Genomic DNA, 17008 nt, shown 5'->3' with positions numbered 1-17008 from the left:
GTGGGGAGTGAAATAACTAGTGCTAACCATGGGACTAAGGAGCTTCCCTGCTGGCTCAGTGGTAAAGAATCTCCTTCTTTAGATTTTCCTAAAGAATCTCTCAGAAGGCTCAGGTTTGATCCCTGGGTCAGGTAGATCCCCTGGAGAAGGAAATGGCAAACTACTCCGGTATTCTAGCCTGGGAAGTCTCATGGACAGAGGAGCCTGATGGGCTACAGTCCAAGGGGTTGCAAAAGAGTTGGACATGACTCAGCTACTAAACAACCACCACCACAAGACTAAAGTGTGTGTGTGTGTGTGTGTGTGTGTGCATGTGTGTGAAATCCACAAAGTCAAGTTAACACTGGAACTGGCAGACTGGGAGCAGGGGAATCCTTCTGTATACATTGATTAGATTAATTGTCACATCCTCCAGCAGTGTCCCTGCATCAGGAAAGCTCTGGCAACTGTAAGTAACATGCTCCTTGCTCTTTTACCATGCTATATGCTATTTTGTCATGAAAAGTCAGACCCGACTGAGTGACTGAACTGAACTGAACTGGACTGATGCTATTTTGCGTTTTGAGGATGTACCATTCCCAACTGCTTTAGGTCTTAGAAATAGCATTCTCTAAGAGGTGACCCCTTCCTATCTAGACTAGATAATATGTCCCTGCCCTGAGTTATCCCATTTATCACTTTTTCCTTTCACATGACACATATTATGTTTCGTGTACACACCCGTCTTCTTTACCAGAGCATGATTCCAAGAGTTAGATGGCCCTTTCAGTCTCCACCCTTCACTGCATAGAATAGGCATGGATGCAGCATTGAGCTTCCATTAGTGTTTTTTAAATGTTTGAATAAATATATGAATAAATAAAGCTACCCATTACACTTTTATGATATCTCTTTTTTCTTTATTTTATTTAAAATTTGCTTTCCATGTTAATTTTAATTAATTTTATTTGCATATAAGTGAGAAAAGAGGGGAAAGAAAGGAAAAGCTTCATTTTGGCTGGGTCTACATAAGACTTGGTGTGGAAAACAACTCTGTCAACCCAGTCTTTTGACCTTAAATTGTAATCAAAGGTAAACTCTGAGCTTATTCTCCAGTTATGTAGATGTCATGGCTTAGAATCCAATTACATAAGTGAAGCCCAATTCTAGAGAAATTTTCATTATCAATACTCATGTGTTGAACATAAAACATTGCTGTTTTTGATTTTTTTCTTAAGGATGGAATTAAAACCCATGTCTAAATATAAGGTGCTTACATTTTGGTAAGGAGAGATGGAGATATATATATATATGTGTGTGTGTGTGTGTTTGCCAGGTATAGAAATAGTGTCAGCAACAGCAGTAGAGATCAGGATGAATTTGTACTTGCCAGTGAACAGATGGCAAGCCTTGCATATGTGGAGAAATTGGTGGCCATTCTGGGTGAAAGAAATTACAAGATCATGGTCACCTAGGGTCTTGTAGCCTGGAGACTGATACTGTTTTGCTGAAGTAAACAGTCTGTGGAGAAGGGCACTAAGTCATAAACCAGGAGGTAAGCCAAAGGGATGCCCAGCCACGGCTTTCTCTACCATGTTTGGTATTTAGGGACAATTCAGTTTTGCTGGATTTCCTGGAGAAGTTCAGAGCAGTGAGCACAGATTTCCTCAATGAAAAACAAAGAATTAAAAAATGCTAGATAAAGAGACACAGTAGAGATTATTAGAGACACAGATAGGGCTTCCCTGGTGGCTCAGAGGTTAAAGCATCTGCCTGGAATGCGAGAGACCTGGGTTCGATCCCTGGGTCGGGAAGATCCCCTGGAGAAGGAAATGGCAATCCACTCCAGAACTCTTGCCTGGAGAATCCCATGGAGGGAGGAGCCTGGTAGGCTACAGTCCATGGGGTGAGGAAGCCTAGGGCAAAAAGCTGGAGGAGCAGAGGCCCCTCCCCCTTGTCTGTGACTGCATCTCACAGATGTTTGTGGTCAGAGTTGGAGAAACCCAGATCCTGACTAAAGGCTGAATACCCCTGGGCTCCTTTTCCTTTGCATCTGCAGATGTTCCTCCTACACAACACCAGCTGAGGGCAGAGAGGCCAGCATACAGTAGGGCCCACAGGTTCTTAAACATATTTGGGTCATAATTCATACATCAAAACTGTCTTCATTCAGGATACTTAGAATGACTCAACACTCCTATCCTGGAGGACCTTGCATTCTTAATGGAGCCATATTAAGCGAAGTTTTAGTATGGAGCCTAACACACCAATGTGAAGGGGCCGTGGCTTTTAGAAATAAGTATACGAGCCTTTAGGGGCCTCCCAGGTGGCACTGGTGGTAAAGAGCCTGCCTGCCAAAGAAGGACTCATAAGAGATGCAGGTACTATCCCTGGATTGGGAAGATTCCCTGGAAGAGGGCATGGCAATCCACTCCAGTACTTTTGCCTGGAGAATCCCACAGACAGAGGAGCCTGGCAGGCAATGGCCCATAGGGTCACCCAGAGTCAGAAAGGATTGAAATGACTTAGTAACAGAGGCATACGTGCCATCTCATATAGACCTTAAACTTCATTTTTGTTTTCACTTAATTATTTCACTAAGATTCACTGCTTTATCTTTTTTTAACCTTTTATTTTATATTGTTATATAGAATGGCTATCCACTCTAGTATTCTTGCCTGGAGAATTTCATGGACAGAGGAGCCCAGCAGGCTATGGTCCATGGGGTTGCAAAGAGTTGGACATGACTGAGCAACTAACACACAGAGTTAATTTACAGTATTGTGTTAGTTTCAAGTGATTCAGTTATACATATATCCCCTCTTTTTCAGACTCTTTCCTCATATAGATGATTACAGAATATTGAGTATAATTCTCTGTGTTATATGGTAGACCCCTATTGGTTGTTTTGTATATAATAGTATGTATATGTTAATCCCAAACTCCTAATTTTTCTCTCCCCCCGCCACATTTTCCCTTTAATAACTGCAAGTTTGTTTTCAAAGTCTATGAGTCTGTTTCCGTCTTATAAATAAATTCATTTGTATGAGTTCATCCTTCAACTGCCACACATTGAACCTTCCACTAAACCAGCAGTCTCTGAGCACCTAGAGCTCCAGGGTAAGCTGTGCTCTACTCTCAAAACCAAATTGAAGAGTTAGTCCCTGAGATTGAAAGAAAATCTATTTGATTTGGTTACTGACAGAAGAATAAGTGGCTCTATTACTCCTCTCTAATCTCTTAAGAAGGTGTAGAGGAGCCCACATGATCTGAGCCTCTCTAGTTGCTAACCCTCCAGTCTCTGTCTCTCTCTCTCCTTCTCTCACTGTTATCATTCTCTCTTATACTCAGCTTTGTATCAGCCTTCTTGAATAACTCATGATTCTACAAGGAGTTATGCTCCACCCACTGCCATCAGCTTTTGCATAGACAATTGTTCCTCCCTAGAACACTTCTTGCCTCTTCCTTCCGAGACACAATTGATGCTATTTATTATATTTGAGACGAAGATAGATATTCTTACACTTCAATCCTACAACTGTTCAAACTTTATTTCTTCATAGAAATAAACTTCTATGGTAATTGTCCATTCATTTGTTTTACTTTTTCTGTTACAAGACTATGAGCTACTCCTAAGCAAAGGCCATCCTTTTTATTTTTAATCAAGACATTCTGGTACTTCTCTGGTGGTCCAGTGGAAAAGAGTCTGAGCTCCCAATGCAGCAGGCCCAAGTTTGACCCTGGTTGAGGAATTAGATTCCACATGCTGCAACTGAAGAGTTCATATGCCATAACTAAAGATCCCACGTGCCATAGCTAAGACCTGGTGCAGCCAAATAAATAAATAAAAATACTTTTTAAAGAAATAAATTCTAGTATAGTTATAATAGGATAAACAGTGCTGAATAAGGTATTTGGTAGAAATCTCCCTGTTTCCAGAATTACAACACTCACCCTTGAGTATGCACACACAGACACACACACAGGTCTAAGAGCTGAAAAAAAAAAAAATCTCCAAAATGCCATCTGATCACCCTCAGGCTACTGAACAAATAATTATTCCCATTTGAAAGATGTTAAAGAGAAGTTGATATAATCTCCTAGAGCAGGCCCAGCCCTGGACAAAGGAGTGGTACAATTTGCTTTGAGAACTCACCTATGTTGGTGTAGCCTTCTTCAGATGACTTTCACCTCCTCTCTGGAAGGTGAATGGGGTCTCAGTGCTGACACCTAGAGATCCTGTATTTGTCACCTGAGAAAACTTCAATATGCTCATGTACAGGGTGTTCCAGAAAGTGGCAAAGGAGACTCTGGTCTATATCTACTTCCTTTGACTTCTTATTAGGACTTGGTATTGCTGAATAGAGATATTTGAGAATTCTGTCCCCAATCACTGTCATTAATCACAAGAAAGAACTGACATTTTCAAGTGTCTGTAGTGGATTTTGAGCTTTGAATTTCATGGGAAGAATTGAAATATGATAAATATTGATAACTGTAAATAACAGGCAGCTGACAAAAATTGTCACTGCTGGTATGTTGAATTATGCAATTAAAAAAAATTCATGAGCAGTATTTCATTTTATCCTCAGAATGGCCCAGTTAAAGCAGGTGAGACAGAGGCCAGTATTTCATTAACAATGAGAAAATGACATCAAGGTGCAGAGAGGAAGAGCCAGGTATTTGAAGTCAGGAAGTTGGTGCCAGCTCTCTTGACACCAGGGCAGATGTACTTTTCAGAAGCTGCCACTTCAGTTCAGATCCTAGCTGCTAATGTCCAGATGCCTAATGTGCCCAAATCATTCACACCACTGTTTTGTTCTAAAATGCAACCCACACACATGTGTGAGTGCACACACACACTTCCTCTCCCGATGTTTTCTAAACAAGAGGTAGGACACAAGTATATGAAAAATTTTTCAAATCAAATTCAACTTCTTTCAGTGCTAAGGACCTGAACACTCCAGCTATTTCACCTAGGAGTTCCTCTTCTAAATATTTACTCTAGATAAAGAGCCAAGGGCGCAGATTTCGATGTTCATCTCAGAATTATGAAAGTCAATATTTGAAAACAAACTTTGACATTAGAAGAACACTCAGAGAATTTATGTTGTATCCATAGACTGGCATCTTGGGAAGCTGTCAAAATTCTCACTTGCAAAGAATATTTCACAAGATGTGAGATGTTTGTGACATAAATCTAAATATATACATTAAGAATAAATAAGAATAAAAACTATATCAAATTGTTATTAGTAGGCATCTTGAATCATACACTTATGGATGATTGTGTTATCTTTGTTTTAGTCATAATATTTAAAAATAAATGTATTTGAGTAATAAAAATTAAGATTTATTAGTAAAAATGATAAACTTAATGTATCTTTTCATTTAGTGTGCTGTGTTGAGTTCCTCTTATAGCCACTATTCTAAGGGGCTAAAATATACCAGTCTCTACCTTGTGGAGCTCACATTTGTGTGGGTGGGAGGTTGGAGAGACACAAGTTTGACAATAAGCAATAAACATGCCAAATAAATGACATGACATTTCTTCATTTAACAAACAGTTTATAATGCTTTCTCTGTGCCAGCTGATGCTCTAATTAGAAGGTGACATTAAAAAAAGAAGAAAAAAAACTGTATAGGATACAGAGCTTACAGGCGAAGGGTGAGTTGCAATTTTAAATAAGATGAGCAGAGGAGAGCTCATTATTGACAGGGTAGCCTTTGAACAAAGTCACAGAAGAGGTAGCAGCCTTAGTCAAAACAGTCCCTTATTTGAAATCTTGGGGCCAGGTTTGTTTTCAGAATTTTTCAAAATTTAGAGAAGAAATTACAAGCATGTACTGTTAACTATACTTCAGTGGGTCCCAAGGCAGTACTCTTTATCAAAGGCATTGCTATTGTTGCAGGGCAACATAGGAATATTCACACAAAGTTGTATCTATCAAGAATATATTTGTTGTTTTTGTTCAGTTGCTAAGTTGTGTCAAACTCTTTGCGACCCCATGGACTGTAACATGCCAGGCTTCCCTGTCCTTCACTAGCTCCTGGAGTTTCCTCAAATTTATGTCCATCGAGTCGGTGATGCCATCCAACCATCTCATCCTATGTTGCCCTCTTCTCCTCCCGGACTCTATTAGCCCACATTAGTTCAGGTTTGGTTTCTCCACTAAATATGTTTCAGGGAATAGTCATTTAATTTCAAGCCTTTTTGGATTTCAGAAATACAAACAAGGGGCTGTAAGATTTTGTGACACTCTGCAATCTGAGATACCTTTTCATACTTATTGTCATCATGGTCTTCCCCTCTTGCTCCACGTGCCTTCTGATATCGATGCAGCTCAAAGGTGGACTTGGAACAGTTCAGACGTTAGTGGATGGTGTGGGTTACTTACTGCCTGCACTGATGAGCTATCTCCAGAAATCCAAATGGCCCAGGCTTTCCTACCAGAGGGGATTCCTGCTCTGCAATGAGACTTAGGGTAGCTTACTCCTAAATGTTCCTCCACTGTAAGAAAATGCCAGTCCATTAAGGCATAAATATTTTGCATAATCTCCTGATAGCCATCTTATGTGCATACTCAGTCATTCAGTCATGTCTGACTCTTTGTGAGCCCACAGACCATAGCCTGCCAAGGCTCCTCAGTCCATCAGACATCGTATATATAATATTTATGTATATATATAAAACTTTCAGAAGCAACATACACACACACATATATGTAATTATGTATACATGGAATTGTAACTGTACTTTATTATATCTACAATTCCATATATATATGGGAGTCACAAATGTTGCCACAGTTGTCCTTAAACACTCTGAATTCCTATAAAATTGAGGGCAGATATGCTTTTCGACTTTTTTGGACTCCAGGTTAATTGTATAAGTTCAGTTCAGTTCAGTTGCTCAGTTGTGTCCAACTCTTTACAACCCCATGGACTGCAGCATGCCAGGCCTCCCTCTCCATCACCAACTCCTGGAGTTTACTCAAACTCATGTCCTTTGAGCTGACGATTCCATCCAACCATCTTATCCTCTGTCATCCCCTTCTCCTCCTGCCTTCAGTCTTTCCCAGCAACAGGGTCTTTTCAAATGAGTCAGTTATTCACATCAGGTGGCCAAAGTATTAAACTTTCAGCTTCAGCATCAGTCCTTCCAATGAATATTCAGGACTGATTTCCTTTAGAATGGACTGGTTGGATCTCCTTGCAGTCCAAGGGACTCTCAAGAGTCTTCTCCAACACCACAGTTCAAAAGCATCAATTCTCAGTGTTCAGCTTTCTTTATAGTTCAACTCTCATATCCCTACAGGAAAAGATCAAAGCTTTGATAAGATGGACCTTTGTTGGCAAAGTAATGGCTCTGCTTTTTAGTATGCTGTCTAGGTTGGTCATAACCTTTCTTCGAAGGAGTAAGCGTCTTTTAATTTCATGGCCGCAATCACCATCTGCTGTGATTTTGGAGCCCCGCAAAATAAATTCTGTCACTGTTTCCATTGTTTCCCCATCTATTTGCCATGAAGTGATGGGACCAGATGCCATGATCTTAGTTTTCTGAATGTTGAGTTTTAAGCCAACTTTTCCACTCTCCTCTTTCACTTTCATCAAGAGGTTCTTTAGTTCTTCTTCACTTTCTGCCATAAGTGTGGTATTATCTTCATATCTGAGGTCATTCGTATTTCTTCTGGCAATCTTGATTCCAGCTTGTGCTTCATCCAGTCCAGCATTTCTCATGATGTACTCTGAATATAAGTTAAATAAGCAGGTTGACAATAGATAGCCTTAATGTACTCCTTTCCCGATTTGGAATCAATCTGTCATTCCATGTCCAGTTCTAATTGTTGCTTCTTGACTTGCATACAGGTTAACTGTATACAGTACTTGTTTCCTTGGGACACATCATGGCTGTGAGGGTTCCATTAAATTCATTTTTATTTCCAACCAGATCATCCAACCCTTCTCCAGTCAGCCTTGCCCTAAGTCCTACTCCACCCACTCCGCTATACCATTCTTCCAGGCATGACATTATTTGGGGTCCTTTATATGATATTTCATTTTGATAAGTGAGTAAGGAGAAAATGTGAATGTTCAGACATTAAACCTTGATGCAAGGAGAGGAAATAGTAGTTTGCTACCGTGTGATCCAAGGTTGTGCCTGTTACAGAGCAAAGGAGCCTACAAAGAATCAAGCTTATTCCCACAGCAGTGAAAATAGAGGTTAATATCACAGACAAGCCAGCTTCACGGTTGCATTATCTGGATTCAGAGCTCTTTAGGATGTGTAACCAGGGCAAATAGCCTAATTTTCTACATTACTTCTCCTTAGCTTAAAAAAAAAAAAAAATCTTTGAACAAAAGAAAAACAAAAACAAAAAATACCCTCTTCAAGGGCCATCATGAGTTCTGGGAGCAGGCATAAAATGAACGAGGAGAACACAGGGGAGAAATAATGCTATTGAGGCTGCAGGCTCTCCTTCCCCTCTGACAGCCCCGGCTGTGAAGTTAAACCCTGCAGTTTCTTCAGAGCCAAGAAGCGTGGGGCAGCTCACATCTGGCCAGGCTACCTGAGAGTGTTTTGTTTCTGCCAGAACAGTCCCCTTGGCACTTGTGAGCAGCACAGGACCAGCTTCTTAACTTCCTGGACCACTCCTGCTGGTGATGATGGTCCTGAGTTTTGACTTTAGCTGCTGTTCAATTACCTCTCTCCTAGCAGTTGAAAATCTAAGCTTCTGTCTCTCTTACATACTCTGCATCACTCCAAAACATCTTGGGAATGGTGAAGCAGGAGAAAAAATCCTTAATTCTGTCTGTTTAAAACAAACACTATAGTGGGACTTCCCTAGTGGTCTAGTGATTAGGACTCTGCACTTTCACTGCTGAAGGCTGTGGTTCAATCCCTGGTAGGGGAACTAAGAAAGACTCCACAAGCCACGTGGCAAGGCCAAAAACAAAAAGATACCATGGAAAGTAAAGGATTTAATTCCCAAGCAAAACTTTTTTTTTTTTTTTTTTTACAAGGCCCTGTGAAATGTATTTCTGATTTTAAATGAACAGAACTGGAAACTGGAAAGTATATGTTTGCTGTTATACCTAAATATATAAAAAATTTAATACCTATTATATTTGTCAATGTGCTAAACAAATTGAGACTTGAAATGCAGAGACACACGGTTTTAAACATGCCTAGGATGCAAGTACCTTAGCTTGTTTATTCATTGTGTGCAGCCATTAATTCCCTTACCCAATAAAAGTTATAACTACAAGCCAGGGACTCTGCTGGTAACTTGCAAATGGCTATTGATAAGGATAATAGGAACATATGATCTAGAGATACTGGAATAGAGACTTGGGGTATTTATTGCTCAGGACCCCCACCCCTGTTCTAAAGGGCTCTCAGTTATTTTTATTGGCATACCCAAATCTGTACAGTTATTTTAAGAGTATGCCTCAGGATTTCCCTGTTGGTTCAGTGGTTAAAATTCCACACTCCCAATGCAGAGGGGTCAGGTTCGATCCCTGATCGGGGAGTTAATCCAGCATTCTGCAAATAAAAGATCCTGCATACTACAATGAAGATCCCACATCCTGCTGTTAAGACTTGGCACAGCCAAATAGCTAAATTTAAGGGAAATTAATAATAAAAAGGGTGTGCCTATTTAATACCTACTTCTCACCCATGTATTAAGCTTTGTGCTGGGAATGCACATGTAACAAACTCAGAATGTGGGAAGTGTCCTGAGGGCAGGCGGCACATGAGGAGTCCTAAGTTGAGGGCCAATTTAGTGCAGGATGTGATGCTGTACCTAAGATCCCATACTGGGGCAGAGAAAAGAGGGTTCTAGGATGTAGAGAGAGCACATGACCAGAGCCCATGGGAGAGACAGCCTGCCACGGAAAAAAATCAAGATAGCTAGATCATTGAATACAGGGGGAGAGCAGTTCATTGCAGGGAGTGAATTGGTCTGGAGTTTGTGATAAGAAGACTTGCAGCTGGTATTAGGAATTTGGGCTGTCTCATAAAAGCAATCCCACGCCACGGAAGATTTGCAAACAGAGGACAGACAGAAACACATTCTCTCCTGTGTCCTTCAGATTCATCCTGCTCTGCCTGCAGGATGACTGTTCCTTCTCTGACCATCCTCCTGAGCTTTCTTTCAGGACTTGGTGGTGATGCTAACCTTGTGAGAAGGACTTGGGCGTGTGATGAACCACATTTAAAAATCTACTCTGCCACTTGCTGGATGTGAGATTTTAGACATCGCCTTGCAAAGATGTTCTTCCTTAATTGGGCCTCCTAATGGGTTACTAATTAAGTCTATGTTTCAACACTTTAAAAATGTTCTCCTCTGTTGTCGTTGTCATATGAATTTCAATTAAATGTCTTAACTCACTGGCCTTGGGCACTTAAGTGGATTGCCAAGATGAAGTCATTTAAACATATATATCTATTTCAAGACTGCTTATGTGAAAGATAACAAAGGAACTAGCTCTGTGAAGTTTTCCCATGGAGATGATAATGAACCCTTGTCTCCTCAGCCTTAATAATCCTTGTTTATCCTTCTGCCAGGTGGCTTAGTGATAAAGAATCTGTCTGCCAAGCAGGAGATGTGGGTTCAATCCCTGGGTTGGGAAGATACCCTGGAGAAAAAAATCACATTCTACTCCAGTATTCTTGCCTGGGAAATCCCATGGACAGAGGAGCCTGGCAGGCTACAGCCCATGGGGTTGCAGAGTCAGACATGACTTAGAAAATGAACAGCAACAACAGCATCATTTTGCTGAGGTCGGCAAAGATCTTAGACCCTAGAATCAAGAACAAATATGATTAGATTACAGGAATGTAATGACCAACATAGATAGCATATTCAAAAGCAGAGACATTACTTTGCCGACTAAGGTCCGTCTAGTCAAGGCTATGGTTTTTCCTGTGGTCATGTATGGATGTGAGAGTTGGACTGTGAAGAAGGCTGAGTGCCAAAGAATTGATGCTTTTGAACTGTGGTGTTGGAGAAGACTCTTGAGAATTCCTTGGACTGCAAGGAGATCCAACCAGTCCATTCTGAAGGAGATCAGCCCTGGGATTTCTTTGGAAGGAATGATGCTAAAGCTGAAACTCCAGTACTTTGGCCACCTCATGTGAAGAGTTGACTCATTGGAAAAGACTCTGGTGCTGGGAGGGATTGGGGGCAGGAGGACAAGGGGACAACCCAGGATGAGATGGCTGGATGGCATCACCGACTCAATGGACGTGAGTCTGAGTGAACTCCAGGAGATGGTGATGGACAGGGAGGCCTGGCGTGCTGCTATTCATGGGGTTGCAAAGAGTTGGACACGACTGAGCGACTGAACTGAACTGAAGCTGGTGCAGCCACTAAAGAAAATATTTGGAGATTCCTCATAAAACTACAAAGAGAGTTGCCATATGATCCAGCAATGCCATTCCTTGGCATATATACAGAGAAAACTATAACTTAAAAAGATACATTCACCCCTATGTTCATAGCAGCATCATATATGATAGTCAAGACATGGAAGCAACCTAAATGTCCATTTACAGATGAATGGATAAAGAAGATGTGGTACAAATATACTATGGAATGCTACTTAGTCTTAAAAAAGGAGTAGATAATGCCATTTGCAGCAACATGAATGTACTTAGAGATTATCATACTAAGTGAAGTAAATTGGAAAGAGAAAGGCAAATATCATAAGATTACATTTTTGTGGAATCTAAAATATGACATAAATGAACTTATCTGTGAAATAGTCTCACAGGCACAGAGAATAAGACTTGTGGTTTCCAAGAGAGAGAGGTTTGAGAGAGTGATGTATAGGGAGTTGGGATTAATAGATGAAAATATTATGTATAGAATAGATAAACAACAAGATTCTACTGTATAGCAAAGGGAACTATAATCAATATCCTGTGATAAACCATAATGGAAAAGAATATGAAAAAGAATATATATATATACACACATGTATATAATTGAATTGCTTTTCTATGAAGCATAAATTAACACAATATTATAAATCAAGTATACTTCAATTATTTAAGAAAAAGAATAGCAGTCATTAGTTTATCCTGGACATATACTGCATGTGTTTGTCCCAAAGGCACATGTGTCTTTAGTCATATAATAATGCATTAATTATCTGGTAAGCATCAGACACTTATTAAGAAAACTGAAACTTCTTAAAGGGCAGATAAGTGGAACAAAGAAAACAAACTTATCTGGAATCCACTAAAAGCATAATGGCAGGTGTTTTTCCTGTGTGGTGATTCATTCACTTAAACTTGACCAAAACTTTGAAGTAGAGTTCACGGTGAACTGTGACCAAAGCATTGTATAGATAAGGATGCAGAGCCTTGAGAGAGGTATGGTGACTTGCTGGGTGAGCTCTAGCTTTTGTCTACCAGTGAACATACAGGAGAGTTGTGAAAACAAGGCGTATCTGACTACTGAACCATCCATGATCATTAGGTGAATGGTCCCTTCATGAAGAAACATAAAAATAAAACTTGATTTTTTTCCCCTGAATATATATACTACCTGCTAGGCACTGTGCTTAGCATATTGGATCCATTATTCCATTGAACCCCTTACATAAATCTTGGTGGTAGAGTAGGTTCTATTATTCTCCAGATTTTATAGACAGAAAGCTGAGACTCTGGCAGGTGAAGCAAATAGCCTAAGACCTTCAAGAGGAAAAAGCAGCAGAGCTGGAATTACAGATCTGCCTTTTGATGTCACCTTTGTTCTTATCCATTCCACTTATGCACAATAATGAAATTATTATATATCAGGTGAAATTAAAGGTGGTACATTATTTATAGTACTCAAAGTTAATATTGGTTAATGAGGATTTGCAGAGAAGATTTTGTGGAGGCAGAAGGTAGCATGCAGCAGGCGGGGGGTGGGTGGCTGGAGAGTATCCAGAAACTAGAGAGGGAAATGAAGGGCATTCCAAGCAAGGCAACATCATGAGCAAGTCAGGGTTTTGGAGAGAAACGGGTCAGAGCTGAGGAATCTTAAAGAGAATATCAAGCCAGAGTGTAAATTTCAATTTTGAAGAAAATAGTTATAGTATTCTATGATACTATATGCCCCTGTGCTTTGTAATCACATTTCTGCTCTAGTTTCCTATGAAAAGAAAAGTTGTAACTCAGAGACAGGCAGATGAAAACCATCCTCATTCATCAACTTTTGTTGCTATGGAAACTCTTGGTGATACTCTGTACAGAATTCTGGAATCAAGGTCATCTAGACTATCCCTGGGGTTGGTTCTGCTTAGAATATTTTAGGAGTGATTAGTCAAGCTAAAACTACCCTCCGGCTAGGGGTAGCAGTTGAGGTTAGGATTACTGACAGTAAGGTTTATAAACACTTAAACCTTTATAACATAATGACAAGAGTTAAATAATTCATTTTGCTCATTGATTTTTTGAAAAATGGAGAAAGGATGATGCTACTAATCCAAAAATTAGGAAGAAAAAGTAGAAAACTAGAAAAATAAATAGCTATGAATTATGAAATGACCCATGCACAATAAATGCTACTTAATAGATATTTTTAAATGGTAGTTGCTATCATTTAGAGAGGACACAGAATGCTGGTTTAAAGTGTGACCCCTGGCAGAGACTCATGCCAGATTCAGGTCCTAATGTGGCTCTCTGGGAACTGAGTGATTAAGGGAGGAAAGATAAACTCTCTAACCTTCCATCTCAACTGAATGGGGGATATGCCCTCCTTAGTTTCAAGTTTTGCTTATTTGTTGGCTTTCCTTTTATAGTGTTGTCTTCCCCAAGATGGAAAGAGCTTAGTTATTGTCTATCGGCTTAATTCAGATCCATCCAGGGAGGACCTGGAGACAAGTATTCACCTACAAGTAGTTTGTCTGGAAAATAAAGGGAGGAGCATCAGAGGCCAGGAAGCCAGTCAGGGAAGAGAGAGCATCACATAATGTGTTATCCACTAAAGGAGGTCAGGAGAGGTGAAGTAGGAGCTAAATTCCAATGGAAGAATTTATGGGGGCCAGTGTAGAACACAACCCAGTGGGGTGAGTAGTTTCATCAGTGCTGGGCTGAGGGATGCTTGCAAGGAGCAGTAAGTCTCTGGTACTTTCATCCTTCTATGTGATGGGCAAAGAGGCCTCCTGTGGGGAGAGAATGTCTTCGGATGAGGAAAAGGAAGAGGGATATAGGGGAAATAGATTTTTGAAAATATTTACTTACTTAAATATTTTGTTTGGCTGCACCACATCTCAGTTGTGGCACATGGGATCCTGTTCCCTGACCAGGAATCAAACTCAGCCCCTTGCCTTGGGAGATTGGAGTCTTGGCCACTGGACTAACAGGGAAGTTCCCTGCAGGGAGAATTCTAATGTGTGGAAGTGTTAAAGTTAAGGACATATGGGTGGGTATCACTAGCATCTGCTGTACTTTCCCTAGCTCAGAGCAGACAGTATTGTCTCCATAAATATCTGTCAAATGAATGACCTATAGGATGAATGCACCCTCTAGCACTGTGTGGTTCCTTCTCTGGTTGCACATTCGAATCAGATGGGAAGCTTTTAAATACCGTTACATCCAGGCCCTAATGCAGACCAATTAAATCAAAGTCAGAATGTTTAATAGCCAGGACAGAGAACCACTGCTCTTGCTCAACTAATGTATGAATTCTTTCTACCAAATTCCTGACAGATGGCCATATAACCTCTTTTTGAAACCCTTCCTGGGAGGGACTTTGCTAATCTCAAAAACAAAGCATTCCCTTTTTCAACAGCACTAATTGTTCCAAAGTTTTGTCCTTATATTGAGCCAACATTTGCCTCTGTACCTTCCATCAGTCATCCACCCTCTGCACTTCTAGAATAAAGCAAAATGAGTCTACTCCATTTTCTACATGACTGCCCGTTAGATATTCAAAGGCAGTCATAATGCCCTAACTTGACCTTCATTTTTCACACTCCAAACACACTTAGCTCTTTCAACAACTGCTATTCAACCTGCTCTAATCATATTTGAGTATGCCAATTCACTTTTATCCTGCAGGATTTTCAGTTGAACCCAAGGTCCATGTTTGCATGTGGAAATATAAAGAGTACCATGTGTTAAACAAAGTGTGTGTGTCTATGTGAGTGTGTGTGTGTAAAAGTTATCAGTGATGGGTTCACTTAAAGTATATTCACCTGAATTGTCTTATTAAGGAAAAACAGGAGCTCCACTTTTTCTTTCCCATCTCCCAGAATTTGCATCTTCTAACCATGTTTATTTTTCTCTTTTGGCTAATTTGTTTGATCACCTCAGTTCTTACATTGCTTTTAGGGCAATGCAGAAATATTTTTAGTATGCATAACATGAATGTTTAGATTGAGGTTTGTCACCTGTCCTTTTGATAAGTACTGAGCCACAAAATTCATGAACTCAAAAACAAAATAAGATCAATATGTTTGCTTTTGAGAGAAAGAGATTTAGTTGCTGTGGTACTCCAGGGAAAGCAATTCTGAGCTCAGTGACCAGATCTGGTACAAATGTAGGGGGCAAGCAGGTGGATCTCTTCTGGACAAATTCAATGGAATAAGATGGAGTGAGTCTTTCCTGTTCTACAGACAGTCAGCATGCCTGGCTCTCTCTGCTCCAACACAAAATAGAACTCCAGTTGGCTTTGCAGAGTGCCTCTAAAAGAAAGTTTGGGGTAAAAGCAGTTTTGTGCCAGTGAATGTAACATGATCTCCAAAAACACATATAGGCCAGTGAATGTAGCATAATCTCAGAAAACACAAATAGAATTGGCTGATGGCTGCAATCAGTAATCTTGATCTGGAAATAAAATTAAGGCTTTGACTCTCACAGTCAAGTCTGAAACAACTGTTAGGAGAGAGTTTGATATACTGCCAGGGCCAAGGATGAGGCAGTGGGAGAGACAGTCAAGATGACTTGAGAACAAAAGGAAAAAGCTGAATCAGAGAGACAGCACTGTACCCACAGGTACAACACTGATCATCATAATGAGTCTAGTGATCTTTGATTCCCAAACCTCAGTTGATGCCCCTGTGAAATGAAAGAAGATTATCAGCCAAACAACTACAGTAATGATAGGAACTAATGTCTGTGCCAGTCCCAGAGTGAGAATCCAGTGAATGTGAGCATTTTGTCTAATTGTTAAGGGTTAATAGACCTCAGAGGTCTGGGTTAAGCCCAAGATCCATCATGCGCCTAGTCATGTGATCCAGGAAAGTCTTGCATTATCTCTGTGCCTTAGCTACCTCTTCTGTAAAATGGGACTTTAAGAAGACATACTTTGTGGGGTTATAGTGAAGACTGGCTGATCTGATACATATGTGAAGCTCATGGAGTAGAGCCTGGCACATGATAACCATGCAAAAGTGCTAACTAGTATTTACGGGTCTGTCCTTAATTGTTTCCCATTAGTTCCAAAACCTTCAGGGCTCAGGTTTTTCAAGTGTAAAACAGAGGAAGGGTTTTAGAGTCCTTGAAGACTCTGGCTCTATTTCAGTGCTTCTCTGTGCATTGCTGCATTTAACAAGTTGCTCTGGGAATCTGGCTGTGGTCTGTCTCCCAAAGCTGCGTTCTTCCTAAGAGAAGAATTTGGGTCTTAACTTCCCAGGGTCTGGCTCTTAGAGTACCTGGAGAAAATGTGTTTTGAATGAATGAATGAAGTGCTGCGTATAAAAATTCATTAACACCTGTCCCTGTGCCTTTGGGGCTTGGCTTCTCTGCTTCTCTGTGGAGAGGCAGCTGTGCCAGGTTCTCAGAGGCGGGAGAGCAAGAGGCAAATTTCAGCTCCTCTGTTTTCTCATTTTCCTGACTTATTTTTCCTTCCAAGTTATTCCATCTTTATGATTCCTTTATTGATGTTTCCCCACTTACCTCTTTTTAAATCTTGTTAAATTGCAGGTATAATTCTAATCTATTATACAATTTCATTCAGAAGGAAGAAGGGTATAAATACCAAAAGATAGATAATACCATTTTTATGATTTGGAATAAGTTATATAA

General features: G+C 40.2%; 1 protein-coding gene across 2 annotated transcripts in view; it reads left to right on the top strand.

Annotated features, from left to right (window-relative positions):
• CNTNAP5 (contactin associated protein family member 5) overlaps positions 1–17008 on the top strand; it is a 1071087-nt gene that overhangs the window by 122080 nt on the left and 931999 nt on the right. The window lies entirely within an intron of this gene.

Source organism: Oryx dammah, unplaced genomic scaffold (assembly GCF_014754425.2).
Source record: "Oryx dammah isolate SB20612 unplaced genomic scaffold, SCBI_Odam_1.1 HiC_scaffold_27, whole genome shotgun sequence".
NCBI classification, from domain to species: Eukaryota; Metazoa; Chordata; class Mammalia; order Artiodactyla; family Bovidae; genus Oryx; species Oryx dammah.
The sequence above is the reverse complement of the archived record's forward strand: the minus strand, read 5'-3'. Positions and strand labels throughout refer to the sequence as shown.